We start from the raw sequence: 25,850 nt of genomic DNA on the forward strand, positions 1-25,850 counted from the left end.
ACTGCTCTTGGCTACCTCTCATTCTTAAATATTTTCCTTTTATTATTTATGGTATCAGTTATTTCTAGTAAAAAATAGATTCCAGACTTTAGACCCTTTGAATCTTCCCAGATATAATAAAATTATTTAAGCTGAATTATTTCACAGAGTGAAGTGAACTATAGGTACCTGTAGAGAAAAGAGATATTGCACAACAGATTGGCATTTTATTATCCCCCCCCCAATTGGTGGTGACATGAAAGTGAAAATAAGTATGAATATCCTGTTACTCTTATGTAGTCCAGGTTGTAGTTACTTATAAATTGTTTCAGTCTTCTTCATATTTTTTGTGGTTCCTGAGATTGATCTAGGATTGCCTAGCCTTGTGAATGCTAGGTAAAAGCATCCTGAGCTACATCCCCAACCCTTTAAATTTTTTTTTTTGTTTTGAAACAGGGTCTTGCTAAGTTGCCCAGGGCTGGCTTTAAACTTGCCTTAGTCTCCAAAGTAGTTGGGATTACAGGTGTGCATCACCTTGACTGGCTGATTTGTTTCACTCTTTGTGTCTTGGGCTGTCTGAATTAAAATAAAAATTGTCTTAGCTAGGGAAACTTCTAACCCCCCTTTGTACTTTGGGCTTTGAACCTGCATCTTGAATTCCTTCTTATGTATATTTTACATATTGGACTGTGAATACAATGTAGGAAACTGACCTGAAGTTAGGGTGTTTATTGTATTGAACATTTCTGATAGAGTTTAGTTTCATAGTTCCTTAAGAGGTCTGATATTTTAGAAAATCCAAAATGGAGTTAGTCTTAGAAACAGGTGTGTGGTACATGCTTGTCATACCAGCAGCTTGTGAGGCTGAGGCAAAGGATCTCAAGTTTGAGGCCAATCTCAGCAACTTATTGAAACCCTGTCTCAAGACAAAAATTAAAAAACTAGGGGGCTGGGGTTGTGGCTCAGTGGGAGAGTGCTTGCCTTGCTTGTGTGAGGCATTGGGTTCAATTCTCAACACTGCATATAAATAAATAAAATAAAGCCCATTAACTACTAAGTTTTTTTTTTTAATTGAAAACTAAGGATGTGGCTCAGTGGTGAAGGGCTCCATCTGAGGTTAAATCCCCAATACCCAAACAAACAACAGCAACAAAAACCTTAGAATTGGTATGTGATACAGCAAAATCACTTAATGGATCTAGTAGTTTGAGAATAAATGTACTTCTTTCTTTTTTTTTTTTTTAATATTTATTTATTTTTTTTAGGTGTAGATGGATACAACACAATACCTTTATTTTTATGTGGTGCTGAGGATCCAACCCAGGTCCAGCCCGTGCTAGGCGAGCGCTCCATCACTGAGCCACAATCCCAGCCTCCCCCCCTTTTAATATATACATAAAAATAAGACATGTCTTTCTTTTTTTAAAAAAAAGTTTTTGGGCTGGGGATATGGCTCAAGTGGTAGCGTGCTCGCCTGGCATGTGTGAGGCACTGGGTTTGATCCTCAGCGCCACATAAAAATAAAATAAAAAGATATTGTGCCCACCTAAGTCTATTTTTTTTAAAAAAAATTTTTAGATGTTGATGGGCTTTATTTTATTGGTTTATTTTTATGAGGTGCTGAGAATCGAACCCAATGCTTCACACATGCTAGGCAAGTGCTCTACCACTGAGCCACAACCCCAGCTGCAAAAAATGTCTTTCCCATCCTTAAAAAACATTTTATTCTGAAGGTGAACCCCATTAATCTATTTGTGCTTTCATTTGATGTGGAAACATAAACATGGTTTGTAAAGAAGGTGAAGAGGTGTTAATATGTTCTGTTCATATATTTAAAGTCCTGCATGTTATCCCTGTGGGAGAATACAGAATATTTTTTGGGTGTGTGTGATCATTTCCAGAAGTCATAGATAGTCTTTTAATTAACTATTGCTAACCTTTTAGTTGACTTATAGATGTATCATTTTATGTAGATGACTGCTTTAAGATTGCTTAAGAGAATAGCTGCCTGGCAACATAAAAGTATGGATATTAAAATGAATTGCATGCTTTCCAACTATTTCTATTACTTGGCTAAATTTAGAACTATGTAGAGCTCTTGTAGAATTGAAGTCTCTGGGGATTTAAGTTAAGGCAGATGGTATTCAGCTTTTCAGAGTAAGAAAGAAGAAAGGTAGCTTCAAATTAATTTTTGCACTAGAACCAAGTCATTTAATTAAAACATAGCATTCAAGCTAGTCATGGTTGGTGCACACCTGTAATCCCAACAACTCGGGAGGTTGAGGTAGGAGGATCACAAATTGAGGCTGGCTTCAGCAATTTATCGAGGCCTAAGAAACTTAACAAAAACCTGTCTCAAAATTAAAAAAAATTAAAAAGCGGGGGGCGGGGCTGGGCTACCCCGAAAACTAAAGGCCAATTGTTTTCTCTAATATGTGGATGCTAACTCATAATAAGGGGACAGGTAGAGAAGAATAGAAGTACTTTGGATTAGACAAAGAGAAATGAAGGCAAGGGAGAGGAAATGGGAATAGGAAAGATAGTAGAATGAATCAGGCATTACTATATCCTGTGTGCATATATGATTACACAACCAATATAATTCTATATCATGTATAACCAAAAGAATGAGAAATTATATTCCATATACATATAATATGTCAAGATACATGCTATCATGTATAACTAAAAAGAATAGAGGGGGTCTGGGAATGTGGCTCAGTTGTTAAGTGCCCCAGGTTCGATTTCTGATACTTAAACAGACAAATAAACAAATAGAGTCCAGTGAAATAGCAGAACTATTGTGAGACTTTTGATTGATTACTGTATTGCGGAAAGATTGTTAGAGCTGGATTCAGAGTGGTTAAAGAGATAATTTTTTTTTTCCCTCCCAGGTGAATTGCTAGAGGCTATCCACTACCTTTTCCCAGTGTCTCTCCAAGTTACATTTGATAAATACTATTCTTAATACTTTACCTTGGATGGATGAGGCAATACATCTCAGCTAGTAATCAGGTGAGCATCTTGATTGCTATGGGAATTTTATGGTTTGTAAAGAAGGTGAAGAGGTGTTAATATGTTCTGTCCATATATTTAAAGTCCTGCATGTTATCCACTACCTTTTCCCAGTGTCTCTCCAAGTTACATTTGATAAATACTATTCTTAATACTTTACCCTGGATGGATGAGGCAATACATCTGGGCTAATAATCAGGTGAGCATCATACTTGATTGCTATGGGAATTTTATGATGATGTTGGAATTGTTGTTGTGAATTCAGACTAGAGTTTATATAGGATATTTTGGCAAGAAACTTAATTATTCCATGTATATTTTTTTGTACATGGAGTGTGAAGAACTGTTGATATAGTTGGGTAGGACCTCAGCACAAGAAATGGCAGATAAAAGAGTAGTTACTTTGAGTAGCTAATTCAAACTAAATGTAAGTTAAAAATAGAATAATATTTTATATACGATGAATATGATGTGTTTAGTACCTGATTTGGCAATTGGAAAAGTAGTATTTTTCATTACTATAGCATGAAGTTTGGACAAAAACACAAATTTATTAAAAACTGACAAGAATAATTCATAAAAATGAAACAGTTATTGTGAATCTTGATTTATACAAATGGAATTATAAATTTGCTGTACTTGGCAGCTCAGGGGATTTACTAATAAAATATTATGAAGGAGGTTATGGGATGTTTTCTTTTTCTTTCTTTTTTTTTTAATTTCCATATGAGAATATGAGAACATATGTTTCTTTTGTAATTGGAGAGGGGAAACATTGTTTTTGTGTTTGTGTGGCAGGGGTGGTTCTGGGAACTGAACTCAGGGTCACTTAACCACTGAGCCACATCCCCAGCACTCTTTTATATTTTATTTAGAGACAGGGTCTCACTAAATTGCTGAGGCTGGCTTAAGCCTCCTGGGCAGCTGGGATTACAAATGTGTACCACCATGCCTAGCATAGTACTTAGTGAAAAAAAGAAAAGAAAAGGGATAAAGGGGCTGTATGCCATTGCACACACCTGAAATTTCAGTGACTTGGGAGGCTGAGGCAGTAGAATTGCAAGTTCAAGGCTACCATAAGCAATTAAGTGAGACCTCTCAAAATAAAAATTGAAGAAGAAAGAACTGGGGATATAGCTCAGTGGTAGAGCACCCCTGGGTTCAATCCCCTGTACTACAACATCTGAATAAATAGGAATAAAGAGGTTATGAATCAACTCTAAATCGTGCAATACTCCAGCTTCTTTTTTGTTTTTTAAATTATTTTTTAGTTGTAGTTGTACACAATACCTTTATTTTGCTTATTTATTTATATGTGATGCTGAGGATCGAACCCAGAGCCTTAGACATGCTAGGCAAGCGCTCTACCGCTGAGCCACAACCCCAGCCCCTCCAGTTTCTTTTTCTCCTCCAGTTGACTTGTTTTTTACCACTGGAGTGGTGGTCTATCTCTAATTAGAAATAGATACTACCTATCTCTAAGTATCGGGTTCTTTGTTTCCTGGGTTTTCCAAATTTTCCTTTGAGTAAGTGCTTTCCCTTTGTATTGCAGCTGAAGTTTTTATAAAATAACTTCATTGTACTTAATCGTTACTTAATCAGTTAACTAACAAATTTCTTCCTCTCTCCTTTCTCTTTTCCCTGTCATGCCCTCCCCCTCTTGTAGTGGGGATTGAACCCAGGGCCTCTAGCTTCTACAAGCAAGTGCTCTGCCACTGAGCTACATCCTCATCCTACCTTAGCATTTTGGTGTCAAAAATTGACCCTGGCAAAATTTCAAGAGGACAGTATTATATGGTTTTCTAGAGTAACACTTAATTTTAGGGCTGGGGTATATCTCAGTGCATGTGCAAAGCCCTGTATTCAGTCCCCAGCACCCCTCACCACAAATAAACCAAACTTCTAATTTTAACATTAGAGTGACCCTTGGGGTGACAAGAAAGAATATTGGATTTTTCCACAGGTTCCAGGTTCATAAAAATTCTTAAAAATGAATCTTTGGAGGATAGGCATTATTCTGGGGTGGTTGGATTTTGTGTGTATTAAAGACTAGTCATGTGGAGATAAAACATGATCAATTAATAAGATATAATGGATTAGCTTGTGGGGAAAAAGGAAAAAAGGTGGGGGTAGATCTAAAAATCAAAGGGAGATCAGTAGAAGAAAGAGACCAAGGGGTGGGAGATGAGGAGGGAGAGGAGAAGTACTGGGGAGTGATACTGGTTAAATTATATTGTTGTATGGTGTGCATGTACGAATATGTAACAACAAATCCCATCAATATGTACAACTATAATGTACCAAAATGTGGATAAGAGGGGGCTGGAGCTGTAACTCAGTGGCACACTGCTTGCCTAACATGTGTGAGGCACTGGGTTTGATCAACACCATATATAAATAATTAAAATAAAAGTCCATTGACAACTAAAAAAATATTTTAAAAATGTGGATAAGAAAGATATAATGGATTAGATCCTGTGATGTGGACAATTGAAGACAATTGTGTAGTACAAATAAATGCATAAGAATAGAAGAGATAAATCAATATAGAAAGGTTTCATGGAAGAGGTAGGAAAAGAACTGGGCCTTTTTTTTGGGGGGGGGTGGTACTAGGGATTAATCCTAGGGGTGCTTAAATACTGAGCCACTTTCCCAGCCCTTTTTATTGTTTTTTATTTTGAGACAGGTTCTCACTATATTGCTTAGGGCCTCGCTGAATTGCTGAGGCTGGCTTTGAACTTTAGATCCTCTTGCCTCACCCGTCTAGGTTGCTAGGATTACAGGTGTACTCTACTGCACTGGCTTGATTTGGGCTTTGAAAATAGAGTAATAAACAACATTTCAGCTATCATATTTCATACATGCATTTTTCTTTCCTTTCCTTTTTTTTTCTTTCTCTCTTTTTTTTCTTTTTTGTGGTACTGGGGGTTCTCACATGCTAGGCAAGTTCTCTACCACTGAGCTACATCCCCAGTCTTTCTTTTAAATTTTATAAGGCAGGGTCTGACTAAATTGCTGAGGCTGGCCTTGAACTTGGGATCTTCCTGTTTCAGCCTCTGAGTAGTTGGGATTAAAAGGATGTGTCACCAGGTTGTACTTTTCTTTCTTTTTTTGGTTAGACAAAATACCTTTTATTTGTTTATTTATTTATTTATTTATTTATTAAAAAGAGAGAGAAAGAATTTTTTAATATTTATTTTTTAGTTTTCGGCAGACACAACATCTTTGTTTGTATGTGGTGCTGAGGATTGAACCCAGGCTGCACGCATGCCAGGCGAGTGCACTACTGCTTGAGCCACATCCCCAGCCCCATATTTATTTTATGTGGTGCTAAAGATTGAACCTAGTGCCTTACACATGCTAGGCAAGGGCTCTATCACTGAACTACAACCCCAGCCCATGTACTTTTCTTTTTTACAAATTTTTCTTTTTTTTCCCAATAGAAACAGGGTCTTGCTATTTTGCCCAGGCTGGTCCTGAACCCCTGGGCAAAAGTGATCCTCTCCTGCTTTAGGTTTTGAATACTACAGGTGTGGTGACATGTGCCTATAGGCTCAACTAAGTTGGCTACCCAACTTTTTATTATGGAAAATTTCAGACATTCAAAAGTAGTGAAAGCAGGGCATGGTGGCACAAGCCTGTAATTCCAGTGGCTGGGGAGGCTAGGTTTAAGCATCATGGACAAATACAGAATAACTAGTGTGAAATATCAACTTAATGTATATGTATTTACAGTGAAACACTCAGTATTGGATTGCATTTTAGCCTTGTTCATTCAACACACCATTAATTTAGTGGCAATGAAACAATGTAGTCTTTGTTCTTCTCTATAAGTAAATAATTACACTAATTGACTGTAAGCTATCAAGGAAGTCTTTCTGGAGTAGAGCCTTAAAAGACAAGTAGGGCAGGGGAAATTCTATATTAGCAGCTCTAAAACTTTTTGGTCTATGTCCGACCTCTTTACTATTTTAAGAACCATTATGGACCCCAAGGAACTATTTACTTATGTGGGTTATATTTATTAATTTTGAACTCTAGCCAGGCACATGCCTCAAATCCCAGCTACTTGGGAGGCTGAGGGAGGAGGATCGCAATTTCAAAGCCATATTCAGCAATTTAGTGAGGCCCTAAGCAACTTAGTGTGACCTTGTCTCAAAATGAAAAATTAAAAGAACTGAGGGTGTGGCTCAATAATCAAGCATCCCTGGGGTTTAATCCCTGGTACCAAAAATTTAACTCTATTAGAAGTTAAAACTAAAAAACAAATAATTTAAATACTTATTGATTAAAAATTAAATATAATAATAGGGCTGGGGATGTGGCTCAAGCGGTAGCGCGCTCGCCCGGCGTGCGTACGGCCCGGGTTCGATCCTCAGCACCACACACAAACAAAGATGTTGTGTCCACCGATAACTGAAAAATAAATATTAAAATTCTCTCTCTCTCTCCCTCTCTCACTCTCTCTTTAAATAAATAAATAAATATAATAATAATAAACATTTATGCCTATAACAATTTAAATTTTGTTTTGTTTTGTTTTTGTGGTTTTGGGGATTGAACTCAGGGTCTCACACATACTAGACAAGTACTTTATCACTGAGCTACACCCCTCCCATAAAAAGCTTTTGATTTTGTGGTCCTGGGGATTGAACCCAGGGCCTTGTGCATGCCAGGCAAGCATTCTGCCAACTGAGCTATATCCCCAGCCCCATTAAAAGCTTTTCTGAAACAAAAAATTTAATGAGGTGGGAGGAACATTGTTTTACTTCTGCAAATCTCTATAATCTCTGAATTAATAGAAGACAGCCGGATTCTTATATCAGCATCTGTGTTCAGTCTATTGCAGAGTGTCATTTTAGTTGAAGTATATGAAGAAAATCCAGCCTCAGGGATATGTAATTGGAAATGGGAGAAATATTTAAATATTCTCTTCAGGTGATGATGATTATTTTCTTTGATATTACAGCCAAAGTAAAAAAAATGGTAGTTTTTTAAAGGCTACTTGTAATGTTGAATGTGAAACTATATAATGAACTTCAGTACTTGACAATATTAAAATCATTTTTGAGTCTGGGGATACAGCTCAGTGGTAGCAAACTGCATGCCTAACATGCGTGAAGTTCTGAGTTTGATCCTCAGTACCACAAGGGGAAAAAAAGCCATTTGTCTATGTTATACATTGAATAGTTGTTTTTTTTTTTTTGGTACTAAGTATTGAACTCAAGAGGTACTCCACTGAGCCACATCTCCAACCCTATTTTGTATTATATTTGGAGACAGGATCTCACTGAGTTGCTTAGTGCCTCGTCATTGCTGAGGCTGGCTTTGAACTTGAGATCCTCCTGACTCAGCCTCCCAAGTTGCTGAGATTACAGGCATGTGCCACTGCACCCAGCTTGAATAGTTCTTTTACCCTCTTTTACTTATGTGTGATTTGGAAACATGAATTGATCAGTTGGAAAATATTGGTTCACTGAGTTATGTAGACCTTTCAAATGTTTGATTTATTTCATTATTTAAAAAATATATAATCACATTAATCAAGAGTACCACCTTTAGGAATGTCTATGTTTTTTCTTTTTTTTTAGTTGTTGATATAATTTTATTTATTTATATGTGGTGCTAGGTAACTAACCCAGTGAAGTCTGAGTATTGAGAAGCTAACAAGCTCACAAAACAAAATGCATGTTTTTCAAAATTCTGATTTTTCACTTAAGAGCATGAATTTTATCAAATTCCATTTGAATGGTATCAAATAAATAACATTGTTTGCTTTGAAGTAATAGGCTTACTTCTTTCATTTTTGTGAAAAATACTGCAGATATACAAGGCTGAATAACCATAGTTTGCCAAAATTCTTTATTCAAATAAAATGCTAAATGAGAAAAGCCAGGGCAGCTTGAAGTTCAGTTACAGAAGTGCTTTTCCTTGAGATAGTTGTACTTTTGTTTGTAGCAGAAGTGCTTTGTACTTACCATTTTGTTATGTAGATTATTAAAAAGACATGAACTCAGATGTGGAAATTTAATATAGTGAGCCCTTCATATGTGTAGGTTCTGCATTTCTTTCTTTCTTTTTTTTTTTTTTAAAAAAAAAAAACCTTTATTTTATTTATTTATTTTTATGTGGTGTTGAGGATCGAACCCAGTGCCTCACGCATGCTAAACAAGCACTCTCTCATTGAGCCCCAGCCCCAGCTCTAGCCCCTTGGTTCTGTACTTCTGAATACAAAAATTGTGGCTCTACTGAATATGTACATACTTTTTGTCTTATCATTATTCCCTAAAAAGTACTTTATAATAATTATTGATATAGCATTTACATTAGATATTATAAACTAGAAATGACTTAAAGTATGTGGAAAGATATTTGAAGATTATATGCAAATACTATGCCATTTTTTATAATGGACTTGAGCATCTGTAGAGTTTGGTTGGTGGGGGAATAAAGCAAGGGGTGGAGAGATGATTCTGGTATCAGTTCCTTGAAGATATTGAGAGTTGACTAAAATTAGTTTTACTGCTTCATCCAGGATATTCTGTTTTTTTAAAATTTTATTTATTTTTTAGTTTTGGGTGGACAAAATATCTTTTATTTTTATGTGGTACCGAGAATCGAACCCAGTGCCTCATGCATTCCAGGCGAGCGCACTATCACTTGAGCCATCCCCAGCCCTCATCCAGGATATTCTTAAGTGAAATTTATACTTTTTAAAAAACTTCAAATGTAGAGTTTGATGTTCCTGCCTTGATCATGTGAAGGCACTAGTAGCTTCACCTGTCATTCCTTTTGTCTGTGTGAAAAAGGCAAAATAACATCTTAGTATTAATTTGAAAAATAATATCTTCACTTGTTATGAAACTAATTTGACTTCTTAGACCTCCTGAGACCTCGCTTTGAGAACTGCTGCTCTTTATAAAGGATGTATAATGTATCCAGAGAGGTGAGACCACTTAGAGATTTCTAGGTCAACTACAAGTGATGTGTTGTATCTGGAATTCAGAGTCATATGATGAGAGAAAAAAGGTAGTCTGGGTTCAAATCACAAAAGGACTTTAGCATCCTGTGAATGGAGTACATTGTTTTTTTCTATAGGCAGTGGGGAATCATTGGAGGGTTTTATGTAGATAAGTATGAATTTCAAGGAAATTTATGTATGATAGTGATACCATTGTATGTATGTATTTATTTTAAGGAATATTTTTGTTACAGTATCTCTGATGATAAGGAGGCCAGTGGAACAGGATGAGGTCCTAAACTAAGACACTGACTTGGTCATGTAGCCATAGAAGGTCAGATTGTACAGACAAGTGCAGGGGTCAGAGCATGTCCTTTCTAAAGCAAAACTTTAGTGTAGCATCTTGCATGATGCATCTTTGCAGCATCTTGCATGCAGGCTGAATAGGCAAGAACATGACCAACTGCTTCCAACTGCTTATAATTTCCAAGTTAGTTATAAGCTGTCTCTTTAAATAATCTTGTTTGGGCAGTTTGCTCTGGAAGGAAATCTGATCAAACACACCAGTAATGCCCTAGAATCCCTTTCACATAAATGACTTCCAAAAGATAACCACTATTCTGACATCTGTTACCTTAATTAGTATTACCTGTATTAGTATTTCATATTAATAGAACTATATGTACTCCTTTTAAAAAAATTATATATACATATTTATTTATTTATTCTTAACAGTTATATATGACAACAGAATGCTCTTCGATTCACTGTACACAAATGGAGCACAGTTTTTCACTTCTGGTGGTATATGAAGTAGGATCACACCATTTGTGCAATCACACATGTACCTAGGGTAATGATGTCCATCTCATTTCACCATCTTTTCTTTCCCCATCGATGTACTCTTCTGTGTTGTGTTCAACACTGCCTTTGAGATTAATGTATGTATTTACATATACATTGTAGCAGTGGTATAACAATGGTTCATTCTTTTATCATTGCTGTTATACTCAATTGTCTGACTACCATCATATTTTTTCTGTTGAGTTGTTTCCAGGTTGTTTTTTTTTTTTTTTTTTTGGTACCAAGAATTGAACCCAGGGGCACTTAACCACTGAGCCTCATCCCAGCCCTTTTTGTATTTATTTAGAAATAGGGTTTCACTGAATTGCTTAGGGCCTTGCTGAATTGCTGAGGCTAGCTTTGAACTTGAGATCCTCTTGCCTTAGTCTCCTGAGCCGCTGGGATTACAGGTGTGTACCACTGTGCTTGGGGAATTGTTTCTGGTTTTGAACTGTTATGAGTAATACTACTATGAACATTGTATTTTTTTTTGTGTACCAAAGATTAATGAACCATGGGGCACTTAACCACTGAGCCAGTCCTTTAACTCAACAGGATGTCTTTGAGTTGCTTAGGGCCTCACTAAGTTGTTGAGGTTGGCTTTGAACTTGTGATCCTCCTGCCTCAGCCTCCTGAGCCACTGGCCTATGAACATTCTTTCTTCCTTTCTTTTAAAAAATATTCCCCCCCCTTTTTTTTAAGTTATAGATGGACACAATACCTTTATTTTTATTTGTTTATTTTATTTTTTATGTGGTGCTGGGGATCTAACCCAGTGCCTTCCATATTCTAGGCAAGTGCTGTACCTTTGAACCACAACCCTAGCCCCCTATGAACATTCTTGTGCAAAGTTTTTATACATGTAAGACATATATACTCACTTCTGTTGATTATATGCCTAGGAGTGGAGTTGCTAGGTCATAGGCTATTTGTATGTGTAGCTTAAGTATTCTCAGTTTTCTAAAGTAGTTATATTATTTTGCCAGCAAGATATGAGAGTTCTGGATATACTATGTCTTTTGACTACATTCAGTATTATCAGTTCTTTCAAGTTTAGCTAATCTGTTGGAGATTAGTGGTGGCTATTCGTATTTTTAATTTGCATTTCCCTGATGACTTGATGTTGAATCATTTTTTCATATACATATAGGTCTCTTTAAGTATCCTCTTGTGTGAAATGCCCATTTAAGTTATTTTGCCCGTTGTTTAAATTTGGGTGTCTTATTCTTTGGTAGACATTCTCCATCAGTTTTCATTATGAGTTCTTTGATGAGTGCGTATCTTTGCACATATCTTCTATGGGTATTTGCTCATGGGATACACATGGGAGCAGATTGATAAATCTGATCAATTTGGTGAAATTTCCTGGCATATATCTTAACATTGGAGCGTACTCCTATATATTGCTCTTTACAGATTCTAATTTCCTTACATTTTGGGACTACACAGGCTGATTTTCAGTTGCTCAGTGTGATGTTTTGAATTAATCTCAGCTGATTGTGGGTATTTCTGTTATTTACTGCCATGGAACAAACCACCTCAAAACTTAGTGGCTTAAAACTATTTATTTGCTTATGATATAAATGGTTTGGCAGTTTGGGCAGGGCTAATGTGGCACACTCTGCCTTGATTCTATATGGTATTGGCTGGGTTTATTTATAAGTGGTTTTGGTCATTTGACAGATTGACAACTGGTTGGACCCAAGGAGCCTTACTCACATGTCTAACACTGGCCTAGAGCTGACAGCTCGGTTGCTGTGATGTTTTTTGCAGTGTGACTTGGCCTCTTTGCATGATGGCTATGTTCCAAAAGGGTGAGAGTGGAAGTTGCAAGGCCTCTTGAGGTCTAGCTTCAGAAGTTGTGGTGTCATTTATGCCTCTCTCTGTTGATCAGAGCAAGTTACAAGGGCAGGGCAGACCTGATTCAAGGGATAGGGAAATGAACTCTGCTTCTTCCTCTTCTTTTTTTTTTTTTTAAACCAGGTATTGAACTCAAGGGTGCTTAACCACACTGAGCCACATCCCAGCCCTTTTTTATGTTTTGAGACAGGGTCTCACTGAGTTGCTTAGGGCCTCTCTCTACTGAGGCTGGCTTTGAACTTGAATCCTCCTGCCTCAGCCTTCTAAGTGGGATTACAGGCATGTGCCACCATGTCCGGCCCACTCTGGTCCTTTTATAGGCTATATAGCTTATTAGTTATTCAGAGTTACTAAGATGAACCTGAAATAACTCCCTCCCTGGCCAGATGCTCAATGAAGGCAGGGAGGGAAAGGCTTGATAGCAGGAGGTATCTAGATTGTAGTTGTCTAGAGTAGACAGTGATTTTTTTTTTTTTAATAATGTGAAATAAACAAGAATCTTGGGAAAGGCCAAGATGTCAGTGACCTGTCAACCTATCAGAGTGAATCAGCATAAGTTCTAGGTGAGGTGACAATGTCAACAAAATGAGCCCCTTGCCCTAAGTTTATTGGGCTTCTCATTAAGGTAGCTGCCATAGTTTCTTATTTTAGAGAAAACTAAAAATCATTTTTTGAGATTCAGCTGACTTTAAAAATAATTTATTATAGAGGGTGAGTATAGGTACACCATTGAAAGTGATATGTGGCTGTTTTTCAGATTACAGCTTTTTTGGTGTACCCAAATGTCACATTTGTTCAAATCTTTGAAACTTATCTTCAGGTGACTAGAGGCAGTTGTCCTTTTCTGAGTAAGTTTAATTAATTGCTTTGAGTCCCAGATAAGTGGATTTGTTACCTATAGTTTCTGATTTATCTGTTGCCCAAACCGGTGGTAATTTGATAGGAATAGGAACTCCGTGGCATTTTATTATAAAGGATAGATATTGTCCGCTAAATACATCTGATTAGAAGTCTATGAAAAAGTATCTGCTTTTCTGGTGACAGGATCATTATTAAAGCTTTATAGAATGTTCTACTAGTTAGATGACTGAACTGAATCTTTCCATCCTTTGATGTTTTCTTCAAGGCATTATTTGGAGTGCTTTACAGAGCTCTTAGCAGTAGTGATTCTCTCATAGGCATTTCCATCTTGGATAAGTTTAACCTAAGTTGTTCTGAACTATGAGGAACTCCTCATTGCAGTGGTCATAGTCAGATCTTTGGCAATTGCTTTTGTTTGAGATGTTTGTATTTGGGCCCCTCAGAACCGTAGAACTGTTGTGAGACTGGATTGCCATGTTATTTTCTGAGGGTAAATTTTACCTTCAGTAAAAGGAAGATTTCTGAGACTGTAAGTCATATCGTTACAATGAAGAAGAGAACACAGGGTTATTAACTTGGTTATCTTATTGGCTGTACAAATAAGATTTAAATACCTTAAAAAGCCCAGGTTTACCTCAGAGGAAGTAGTTAACTTTGTAAGTGAATCAGACAATTAGAAAATCATTTCAGGCTTATTTTGTGTTACACAGTATTTGGCATTGCAGATATGTATGTGAACAAAATGCATAAGATTTCTGCCCTCTAAGAGCTTACATTTTTGTCTGGGAAGATAGACAGTTTTCCAGTAAATAAATAAGATAGATAATGATTATGATAAATCCTATGAAGAAAATAGATGTGGTGTTGTGATATAGAGGAAAAAAGGAGGAACAGATTCTTCAAATTGAGGTAGTCAAGAAAGACCTCTTTGTGTGACATAACTATTCATTGAAAGGTAGGCAGAAATCCCATTTCTTTGAATAAGCAGAGTATTTTGAGCATAGGCCACAACAAATACAAAGACCTATGGGGAGAATTTGGTTTGGTGTGTTCAAGAATAGGCCAGATTTTGTAGGGCTCTATAGTCTATTGCATGGATGAGAGCCAGTTGAATGAGGATGCTTAATTATTTGATTTACATTTTTAAAAAATATTTATTTTTTTAGTTGTAGTTGTACACAATATCTTTTATTTTTATGTGGTGCTGAGGATCAAACCCAGGGCCTCGCACGTGCTAGGCGAGTACTCTACCTCTGAGCCACAATCCCAGCCCAATTATCTGATTTACATTTAAAAAAGATAACTCATGTATTTCTGGGAGAATGCTTTGCAGGATGCTAAAGACAGAAGGAACCACTTATGTTCCTTATGAGGCTGTTGAATTTTATTAAAAAAACTGAAAGCTATTAGGGAGTTATGGAGGATAGAGGTCAGAAAGCAATTAAACTTCTTCCCCAAAGTGTTCCACTTTTAATTATGATAAAATTACAATGGGGTAAAATAGCCATTATAGTACTAAATACTAGTGTGTGTTTTGAATTATGTTGCTTCTGGTTCTCTGAGTTGGAGAGTCACCTCTTGGTATGGCATGATTCTCAGTGTGAGCCCATTGTGTCTGCTTAAAAATCACATGTGTTTTGGCATGACTTGAGGGCTGGTGAGGAAAGGGAACTAGTAATTTCTTGGCTTGGGGGAGAACAAGGCATTTCATGGGTAAAAATTCACCATATGGGTAGTGTTTTATGACCAAGTTTAGTGGTGAAAAGTGGAAGGGCAGTGTCCTGGCTGTCCCTTTTTAACCTTAACCAACCACATGTCCTGATGACCTTAACCAATCTTAACCAACCACATGTCCTGAGGTGCAGGATGTATAAAGAATTGGAGAAGTGTTTTTCATGGGAATCTTTTTTTAAAAAAAATTAGTTTTAGGTGGACCAATATCTTTATTTTTTTAATGTGGTGCTGAGGATTGAACCCAGTGCCTCATGTTGGCAAGTGCTCTGCCACTGAGCCACAACCCCAACCTTCATGGAAATCTTCGTAAGACATCAAGAGGGTAGAATTTAGTTGATGTTATATTTGTGAAATAGAGTTGTAAAACCAAATAATGTGTTGAGGATTCTCCTCACTTTGGCATAAGAACACAGTAGGGCTCAGGTGTTTCAAGAGCTTGTGGGAATTCAGACTGGCTTGGGTACATTAAGGTTTCTAGTGGTGACACACAGCATTCAAGGCTTCTCAGCATTCTAGGCTCCTGAAGTAGATTCAGCACCAACCACCCTTTAGGGTCTTGTAATAGCAGTAATAATGAATCCTGCAAATGAGGTGAGGATATATTAAATTATGTGTTTGTTCTATCTCTAGCCTCACTTGTATTTCTCACCTACTAAGAGAGATTCTAGATCATCTTGCTGAGTTCTAGACTTGTATAAAAAATAATGGGTAAAAAGCAGCTGAGGAATTCCAAGAAGACTGGGTTACTAATTTATGTTAGAAAGCAGGCCAAGAACTGCTTACAAGAAGAGGGAGATCAATAGAGGAGAAAGAGCCTATTGAACAGTTGTTTTTCTTTTTCTTTTTTTTTTTTAATTTTAATTGTGAATTGAGGATTCAGGGCAGGTGTATATTTATGAGAAACACAAGTGAAAGGAATTGTGAAAGAAATATTAAGCAGTGCTGCTGTAGATTTCGATTTGAATGTATTTTCTTTGAGGGTACTCAGTATATTAAAATTTAAAATTGCTTTTAACTTTTTTTTTTTTTTTTTTGAGGTTAGACTTGTTTCTTATATGTGATGCCATTCCAGCACTGGACTCATGGAGGCTGAACATTTATTCAGGTAATAATAGGTAACATTTAAGAGGACTTTCTATGTGCCAGGCAACAAATTAAGTACAGTACCTGCATTCTCATTTAATCCATACTTAACCCTGTGGGGTTGTAAGTATTATTATATCCATTTAATAGATGAAGAAATTGAAATTTAGGGAAGACATCAAAATTGAATTTGGCTGAGTTAAAAAATAAAGTCTTTGCAGTTGAAATGAGAGATGCTGGTGATTTGGGTTAGATTATGTCATTTGTTCATTGGCCATAAGTATCATGAATAAAAAGTGGTTTTAATAGACTGTACCACAATTTCCCACTAGTGAGTATACCATAGTTTTTGTTAGTCTTTAAAATAGTAGACAGAGCAGGTGCTTTTGTGAATACCTATTAATGCCAGTGACTCAGGAGGCTGAAACAGGATCGTAGGGTCGAGACCAGCCATAGCAACTCAGCAAGGCCCTAAACAACTTAGTGAGAAGCTATCTCAAAATAAAAAATAAAGAGGGCCTGGGTTGGGGATGTGGTAAAGTACACCTGGGTTCAATCCCCAGTACCAAAAACGAACAAATAAATACATAAATAAAATAGTAGTCATATCTTTGTGGTCATATCTTTTAGGATTTGTTTGCTGCTGCTTGTTGTTTGTGGTTCTGGGAATTGAATCCAGATATGCACCACTGTGCCTGACCCAATTTTAAGATTTTTAACCTTGAAACTGTTCTAGAGCTGGGGGTGTAGCTCAGTGGTAGAGCACATACTTAGCATGCGAGAGACCCTGGATTCAATCCCTAGCAACAAAAAACAAAACAGAAAAACATAAATAAAGTAGATTATTTATTATTTATAAAGTAGATAAAAATTTTTGAAAAAATTAAAGTATAAGTGAATGTCTTTATGAGATAAATATAATTAGGGAATTCTTAAGAGATGATTAATGCAGATAGTAAAAGTCTCATGTTAATTTCTTGAGATGCTGTTAATAGGTTCTCTCATTTTTAAGGAACCTAATTGAACCCAGGGTGCTTTGCCACTGAACCACATCCCTAACCCTTTTAAAAATTTTTTAATTTGAGGCAGGTTCTCACTAAGTTGCTTAGAGTCTTGCTAAATTGCTGAGGCTTGGTTTGACCTTGTGATCCTGCTGCCCCAGTCTCCTGAGTCACTAGTATCACAGGCATGTGCTATCATGCCTGGTTAGAGTTTCTTATAGGAGCTTTTTTTGTATATCTAAATGCTTATTTGTGGGGCTGGGGCTGGGGCTCAGTGGTAGAGCGCTTGCGTAGCAAGTGCAAGGTGCAGTGTTCAATCCTCAGCACCACATAAAAATAAATAAATAAAGATATTGTGTCCAACTACAACTAAAAAATATTAAAAAATAAATGCTTATTTACAGATCATATTGTAGTACTTGTCAAGTGTAGAAGGGAGGGTTTCTAATAGTATCATCTGAAGATTAGTCAAAAATGAAGATTGAGTACCTCTGAAATGATAATGTAGGTTAAGTGGGAGTATTTTTAAGTTTATAAAAATTCAAATTTATGTGCTACCTTGTGCATCCCTCCTAAGGTTATTTGCTTGGTAGAAGAGGGCAACTTTGCATGATAGAGGAGGACCATTCTTAGGTCAAAGGTATACGAGTAGCTGGGCTTCCCTGCTAGAATCTTCAAACTCTGAAGGTATAAGTCTTCCTACCTTGCTTTTTTTAATGTGGTGATGAAAATCGAACCCAGAGCCTCAAACGTACGAGGCAAGTGTTTTGCCCCCTACCTTGCTTAAAACAAACAAACAATTTTTAGTTGTAGATGGACACAATACCTTTATTTTATTTACTTATTTTTATGTGGTCCTGAGGCTCAAACCCAGTGCCTCACATGTGCTAGGCAAGCACTCTACCAATGAGCTACAACCCTAGCCCCCTACCTTGCTTTCCTATTTCAATATTGTTGTGGCTCTTCAAGACCCTCTTGCAGTTTCCTATGAGTAGCTGTAACTATCTATATTATAAGAGAAAAAAGATTATGTCCAAATAGGGATGATAATTACACAATAGTTTATAACAGCATAATTTGATTAATATCAACTTAATTATAATAATACATAAAATCTTTTCTTTTTTTCTTTTTTGTAATTATCATCAAATAAATTACTTTTTTATATATTGTGTCCTCAGACGAAAAAAGTATAGCAATATTCTATGAACCTTTTACCTAGTATTTTTACTGGTAACACTGCATAACTATAGTATAATGTTAAAAGTAGGAGATTGACTTTGGTGAAATCTAGAGTTTATTTGATCAGTTTTACATGCACTTTGTGTGTGTTTATGTAGTTCTATACAATTTCATTTTGCCCATTGTTGTTGACTACTATCCAATAATTTCGAACACTATGGTGTTTTTTTTTTTTTTTTTTTTTTTTTTTTTTTTTTTGGCGGTGGGGTGGAGTACTGGGGTTTTAACCCAGAAGTGCTTTACCACTGAACAATAGCTCCAGCCCTTTTCATTTAATTTAGTTTAATTTATTTTTCGTACTGGCAGTTAAACACTGGGGCACTTAACCACTGAGCCATAACCCCAGCCCTCTTTACTTTACAACAGAGTCTCACTCAGTTGCTTAGGGCCTTGCTAAGTTGCTGAGGCTGGCTTTGAACTTGTAGTGTTCCTGCCTTAGCCCCCCAAAGCCACTGGGATTACAGGTGTGTGCCACTGCACCTTGCTCTCATATTCTTAAAAGGGGGAGTGGAGGATAAATAGAGCTTAGGTCAAAAGATACTTAATGTCAAAAGATACTTCAGTGTCCATTGAAGCCCAGCTCCTCCTACAAGTTTACAGATAATCAGATTGGGTTTAGAGATAGAAACAGGTCAGCTACTGTAGCACAAGATTATGGTGTGAAAGATTTTAGTGACAGCTTATGCATGATAATGTATACTTTCTTGTTCAGGGTTCTTTTTGGATGTATTGGTAAATTCTGAGTATCATAAGCTTTTTCTCCCTATATTCTTTTTCTCAAAAAAATTGACCATATATATAAAAACCATAATTTCTACATTTAAAGGGAAGAATTGACCAGTTAAAGAAGGCTTTCTATTCTAAGTGCATCTAGCAAAGTAATTCTCCTTTGATCTTTATTTGTTTACAAATAAAGGGCTTACATCAAAGTTTGATGATGAAGTATATACACTATGATTTCTTAAAGATTTATCTCTGTATTTCAAAGCTGTTATAATTTATGTAAAAATCTCAATTTGGATATGGTAGTGCTATATGACCATTAAAACATCTGAAGAAATATTTCTTTGGAATTGTTTTCTGCAATTAAGCCACGTTTCAGTAACAAGGAGACTTAGAGCTCTGGTAATCTTCTGCTAGAGCTGCTTCTAATTGTGCCTGTCCCATCAATAAAGTTTTATTGATGTTTCTATTCTGTGCTCAGTGGACCAGTGATGTAGCTTGGAATATCACTCAGCAATTTTTGAAAGTGTCTATCATGTTAACTTGTTAACTTGTGAGTGGGTTCTTTTCTTTTCTGTCAATGTCTTGTCTTTTCTTTCTTTTTTTTTTGAGTACCAGAATTGAACTCAGGGGCACTGAACCACTGAGCCAATCACTAGCCCTATTTCATATTTTATTTAGAGACAGGGTCTCACTGAGTTGCTCAATACCTCACTGTTGCTGAAGCTGGCTTTGAAACCCTCCTGATCCTTCTATCTCAGCCTCCTGAGCCACTGGGATTATAGGCGTTGCACTGGGCTTTTTCTGTCAATTTCTATCCTTTTGGTCATTTTCTTAATTGTTTGCATTTCTTCTGGAGGGCAAAGGAAATGAATCTGAAACCATTCTGTTATTTATGAGTGATTTAAAAAAATTATGAAAAAAATTCGCAAAACTTGGTTAAAGTGAGATTTTGAGTTAATGTTGATTTTATATTTCCATTCTTTTTCTCCCTGCCATCTCTAGTGGTAGATTGGATTTTTACTGTGTTTTACTTTTCTTTAAAGCCCTGACCTACATTTTCTGTCTTTAATTTGTAGCTAGTGTTGTTTTACGTTTCATTTTAATTTTTCATTTCTATGACTTTTTCCCCCCTCCATATGGAAGTTTTTCTTCCTCTCTATCCCTTAAATAGTATTATGTCCTAAGGCCTCTGCTTTTCTTCCAACCTTTTGTCGTTGTTGTTGTCCTGCCACTTTTCTCACTGTGAGTTCCCCTTTTATGGTTGAAATTTAAGATTTCAGCTACTCCCAGAGTTTAGTGGTTTAGATTTCTAGTCCCACCTATGTAACTGCCTTTTGGATACTTAGATTTTGTCAGCCCATGGTTATATCACATTTATTATGTATTAAAAAGAACTTTATTTTTTCTTTCCTTCCTTCCAGTCCTCTATTCTCTCTTACCTCCTCCTCCACTCCTCTTTATTTCTTCGTTTTTGTTACTGAGTATTGAACCCAGAAGGATTCAGCCTCTGAGCTACATCCTAGCCTTTTTATATTTTTAAATTTTGACCCAGGGGCTTACTAAGTTGTGTTGGTTGCTCTTAAACTTGGAATTTTCTTGCCTCAGCCTCCTAAATAGCTGGGATTACTGGCATGCACCACCATGCCTAGTTTATCCTCCTTTTTCAAACTGGTTTCTTCTTTAGTATATTCTGTCTCACTGAGTGGAAATATCATCCACCATCCATCTAAGACTTTTTAGATATCAAAACTTTTACATTCTTTTTTTTTTTTTTTTTGGTACTGGGTATTGAACTCAGGGGCACTTAACCACTGAGCAACATCGCCACTGAGCAACATCCCCAGCCTGTTTTGTATTTTATTTACAGACAGGGTCTCACTAAGTTGCTTAAGGCCTTGCTAAGTTGCTGAAGCTGGCTTTGAATTTGCAATCCTCTCGTCTTAGCCTCCTGAGCTGCTGGGATTACAGGCATGTGCCACTGCACCTGGCTAAAAGCTTTTATACTCAAAAATGATTGAGGTCTCCAAGGAGCTTTTTTTTTTTTTTTTTAATAAGTTCCACATTGCAGTGTGGTTCTTATTTGTTTTTTTTTTTTAAAGAGAGAGAGAGAATTTTAAAAAAATTTTTAAATATTTATTTATTTATTTTTTAGTTTTCGGTGGACACAACATCTTTGTTTGTATGTGGTGCTGAGGATCGAACCTGGGCCACACGCATGCCAGGCGAGTGCACTACCGCTTGAGCCACATCCCCAGCCCGAGAGAGAGAATTTTTAATATTTATTTTTTAGTTTTCGGTGGACACAACATCTTTGTTTGTATGTGGTGCTGAGGATCGAACCTGGGCCACACGCATGCCTGGCGAGTGCACTACTGCTTGAGCCACATCCCCAGCCCGAGAGAGAGAATTTTTAATACTTATTTTTTAGTTTTCGGCTGACACAACATCTTTGTTTGTATGTGGTGCTGAGGATCGAACCCGGGCCGCACGCATGCCAGGCGAGCGCGCTACCTCTTGAGCCACATCCCCAGCCCCTCCAAGGAGCTTTTTATGTAGGTTATACTTATAAGCATTAATTAATGTATTAGAAATTGAAACTGAGAAATTTAAAAACATTTATTAATTAATTAGAAAAAATGATAGTAAGCATGTGCAAGGTCCTGGGTTTGATCTCTAGCACTGCAACAACAACAGCAAATAAAGAAAATAAAACCATTACATGTTAACATAAAAGCAAATTTTTATGAAAAGTAATTTTTCCCAAAAATAGCAACAATTTTTTTGTAGCTTTTACTTGGTTTATGATTAGTTCCCTGCCCCCCACCCACCAAATGTTGGGGATGGAACTCAGAGTCTCTGGTAAGCTAGGCAAGTGTTCTGCCAACAATATTTTTAATGATGGGGTTAATAGAATACTGTTGGATTCCTCAGATCTTCCTTTCATTAGAGTTAGTTGAAATGTTATATATCTTCTGGAAAACTCTACCATATACCTAGTATGACAGAGAAAAGGACAAAGAAGGTCTTAATGTGAAAATGTTGCCCCCCATTCCATGTTGCCAGTTTGGTCTCTTAGCTTCTGGCCTCAAATGATCCTCTACTTCAGCCTTTGGAGTAGTAGTAGACTTGTTCCACTGCTCTTGGCTATAAAAATGTTTTTGATGGCACCAAAACAGGCTAGTAGACCAATGGTACAGAATAGAAGACACAGAGACTAACCCACAAAATTACAACTACCTTATATTAGACAAAGGTGCCAAAACCATGCACTGGATAAAGGATAGCATCTTCAACAAATGGTGCTGGGAAAACTGGAAATCCATATACAACAAATGAAATTGAATCCCTATCTCTCACCATGCACAAAAGTTAACTCAAAATGGATCAAGGATCTAGGGATTAAACCAGAGACTCTGCATCTAATAGAAGAAAAAGTAGGCTCTAATCTCCATCACGTGGGGCTAGGCCACAACTTCCTTAATAAGATGCTTATAGCACAAGAATTAAAACCAAGAATCAACACATGGGACAGATTCAAACTAAAAAGTTTTTTCTCAGCAAAAGAAATAATATGTGAGGTGAATAGGAAGCCTACGTCCTAGGAACAAATTTTTACCCCTCACACATCAGATAGAGCTCTAATCTCTAGGGTATATAAAGAGCTGAACAAGATAAGCACCAAAAAAACCCAAATAATCCAATCAATAAATGGGCCGAGGACCTGAACAGACACTTCTCAGAAGAGGGTATACAATCAATCAACAAATATACGAAAAAATGCTTATCGTCTCTAGCAATCAGAGAAATGCAAATTAAAACTACTCTAAGATACCACCTCACACCAGTAACAGTGGCAGTCATTATGAAGACAAACAACAAGTGTTGTACTGATCACTCCTATATTGAACAAAATATTCTCTCAACAACAACCATTGAGCCAGGCTGTGGTTGTGGCTCAGTGGTAGATAACTTGCCTAGCAAGTGTGAGGCCCTGGGTTCGATCCTCAGCATCACATAAAAATAAATAAATAAGATAAAGATATTGTGTCCATCTACAACTAAAAAAATAAATTGAGCCTGGAATACTCAGAATTTAACTTACTAACAATAGCAGGTTTTTAGATTTGTAGAAATTCATTTACAGGGGCTGAGGCTATAGCTCAGTGGTGGAGTGCTTGCCTAGCATGCACTGATAAACTACCAGGATCATCTTATAAACTACCAGGATCTAAAATGCCCATCATTTTAAAATGGATGGGATGCAATTGGATGTACACAGTGGATGTAATCAGAAGTTTAATGCTTCTTTCTTAGAGAAATGCTTTTAAAGCACAGAGGTCATTTGAATTTTTGATATTTGGTATCATTTTCCTTCCACCTGGAAGATTGTTTTAGGACCTCTCAAAGTATAGGTCTGTGGTTATTAGTTGTGTTATCTTTATATCCATCAACTTCATTTTTGAGTTTTTAATGTTTTCCTTTTTTTTTTTTTTCTTTATTTGCACCTCTTTTACAACATGTCCTTAGGGCTCAGTGGAAGGACGCTTGCCTCCCATGCACAAGGCCTTGGGTTTAAACCCAGAGTCAAAAAACAAGCAAGCAAACAAAATGTTGATCTGTTGTCTTGGACCTACCTTATTTCTGACAAGAAGATGCTAGTTGTACCGTGTCTGTTACGTGTCATTTTTTTTCCTTAGGTTCTTTCTAAGATATTTTCTTTTTCACTGTTTTTCAGCAATTTGATTAATTTTTTTCTTGATTCTGCTGTTAAACTCTTGTACATTGATCTTGCATGTACAACATGGTGACCATGTTTAACTCTGATGAATTCTAATGATTTGTTCATTCTATTGGGTTTTCTTGGATGATATTTATATTGTCTGCAAATAATGATAGTTTTATCTCTTCCCTTTCAAAAAAAAAAATGTTTTTGACCTTGCAGGTGCCATAGAAAAGTTGTTGGGGATTCCCAGGTGTTCCATGCCACACTTTATGACTATTTTTCTGTCTAGTTCCCCAGGTCCCTCCTTCTTAGATATCTTCCCCCAGATAGATATCAAAGACATCTCATATGTCACTAAATCTTAAAGATTCTACTTCCTTAGTGTCTCCCTGCCCCAGTACTAGGGATTGAACCTGGGGTGCTTTGTCACTGAGCTACACTCTCAGCCCCCCACACCCCTTTTTAAATTTTTAGTTGTACTTGGACAAAAAAAATCTATCTATTTATTTATATGAGGTTTACTGAGACTCGAACCCAGTGCCTCACATATGCTAGGCACTGAGCCTCAATCCCAGCTAATCAGCCCTTTTTAAAAAAATTTGTGACAGGTTCTCACTGAGTTGCGGAGGCTGGCCTTGAATTTGCAGTCTCCTGCCTTCTGCCTCTCTCGTTGCCGTGATTATTGATGTGACTACCACCTCCTTATTATCTCTTGAGGCACAGTTTCCTCATTCCAAAAGATGTCCTATTGTTTTCGCATTGCTGGAGAGTGAACCCAGCACCCATCGCATATGCTAGGCAAGCTCTCTCTACCACTGAATTACATTCTCATATTCCAGTTGTCAGTTATGCTAGGCATGTGCTCTACCTTTGAGCTATATCCCCAGCCTCCAAAGAAGTACTCTTGTTATTTCATTTTATAGATGAGGAAATTGAGGTTGAGAGAGATTAACTTTCCTCAGGTCATCTAACTGGTAAATATGAAAGCTAGGTCTCCACTTCTCCATTTGCCTAAAAATTATTTATCCTTGAGGATCAGGTTTGTTATCCATTCTGGAAGCCTTTCCTGGGGTCTGACTTAGATGCCCTCTTTCTTCATTGCCATTTACCCTTGAGCAGCTCTAGTTAGCACTTACATTATAATTTATTTGCTTATCAGAAAACTTCATTTCTTTGGCACAGGAATATTACATCCCAGAATATGGGTCTCTAAAAAAAAGTGCATATTGAAGTCCTCAAAATGTAATGTCCCCCTGGGCCTCCTGATTTTGTTCATTCTAAGCAAACAAAATCCTTAGTTTAGGAGGTTCTATAAAACATCATTATATTATTAAATCTTCTAAGTTATTAAAATAGTGATCCTGATCCTCTTAATTAGTTTAGTGAAGAGTAAACCAAAAATAATAGTTAATTATTTATTTAAATACTTCTCAGGTGTCTAAGGACTATGCCTTTATATTAACTCATTTAATCTGTACATCTCCATGAGATAGTTACTGTTACCTTTGTTTTATAAGTAAGGGAAACTGAGGCACTAACAGGTTAATAATTGGTCTCAAAATTACACAGCATATAGGTGGCATACCTACAAATCAAATCTCCTGATAATTACATAGAATCTTCTTTACCCAAGATCCCATAGTTAAATTCTTGTTGGGATTAAATAAGAATGGCACAGCTCTGGTGTGTTGATTTTTTTAGACAAAAGATGATTTAAGATAGGTGTTTTTTTTTTTTTTAAAATGTGGTCTTTTTTTTTTTTTTTTTTTTTTTTGATACTGGAGGTTAAACCCAGGGGTTCTCAACACTGAGCTGCATCTCC

The 25,850-nt window shown here is 36.7% G+C and overlaps 1 protein-coding gene across 9 annotated transcripts in view; it reads left to right on the forward strand.

Moving 5' to 3' along the window:
- Positions 1 to 2,873: 2,873 nt before the first annotated feature.
- R3hdm2 (R3H domain containing 2) overlaps positions 2,874 to 25,850 on the forward strand; it is a 123,978-nt gene continuing 101,001 nt past the window's right edge. For 3 of the 9 annotated variants that reach the window (XM_078053278.1, XM_078053274.1, XM_013363059.4), the window contains exons 1-2: positions 2,874 to 2,994; positions 16,296 to 16,358. The gene's annotated coding sequence lies outside the window, so the exon portion shown is untranslated. Of the gene's footprint in view, positions 2,995 to 3,092; positions 3,194 to 16,290; positions 16,359 to 25,850 lie in introns of those variants that run through there. The other 6 variants (XM_078053275.1, XM_013363060.4, XM_078053276.1 and 3 more) reach the window with 4 other exon arrangements.

The sequence above is a fragment of the Ictidomys tridecemlineatus genome, chromosome 6, assembly GCF_052094955.1.
Source record: "Ictidomys tridecemlineatus isolate mIctTri1 chromosome 6, mIctTri1.hap1, whole genome shotgun sequence".
Classification (NCBI taxonomy): Eukaryota; Metazoa; Chordata; class Mammalia; order Rodentia; family Sciuridae; genus Ictidomys; species Ictidomys tridecemlineatus.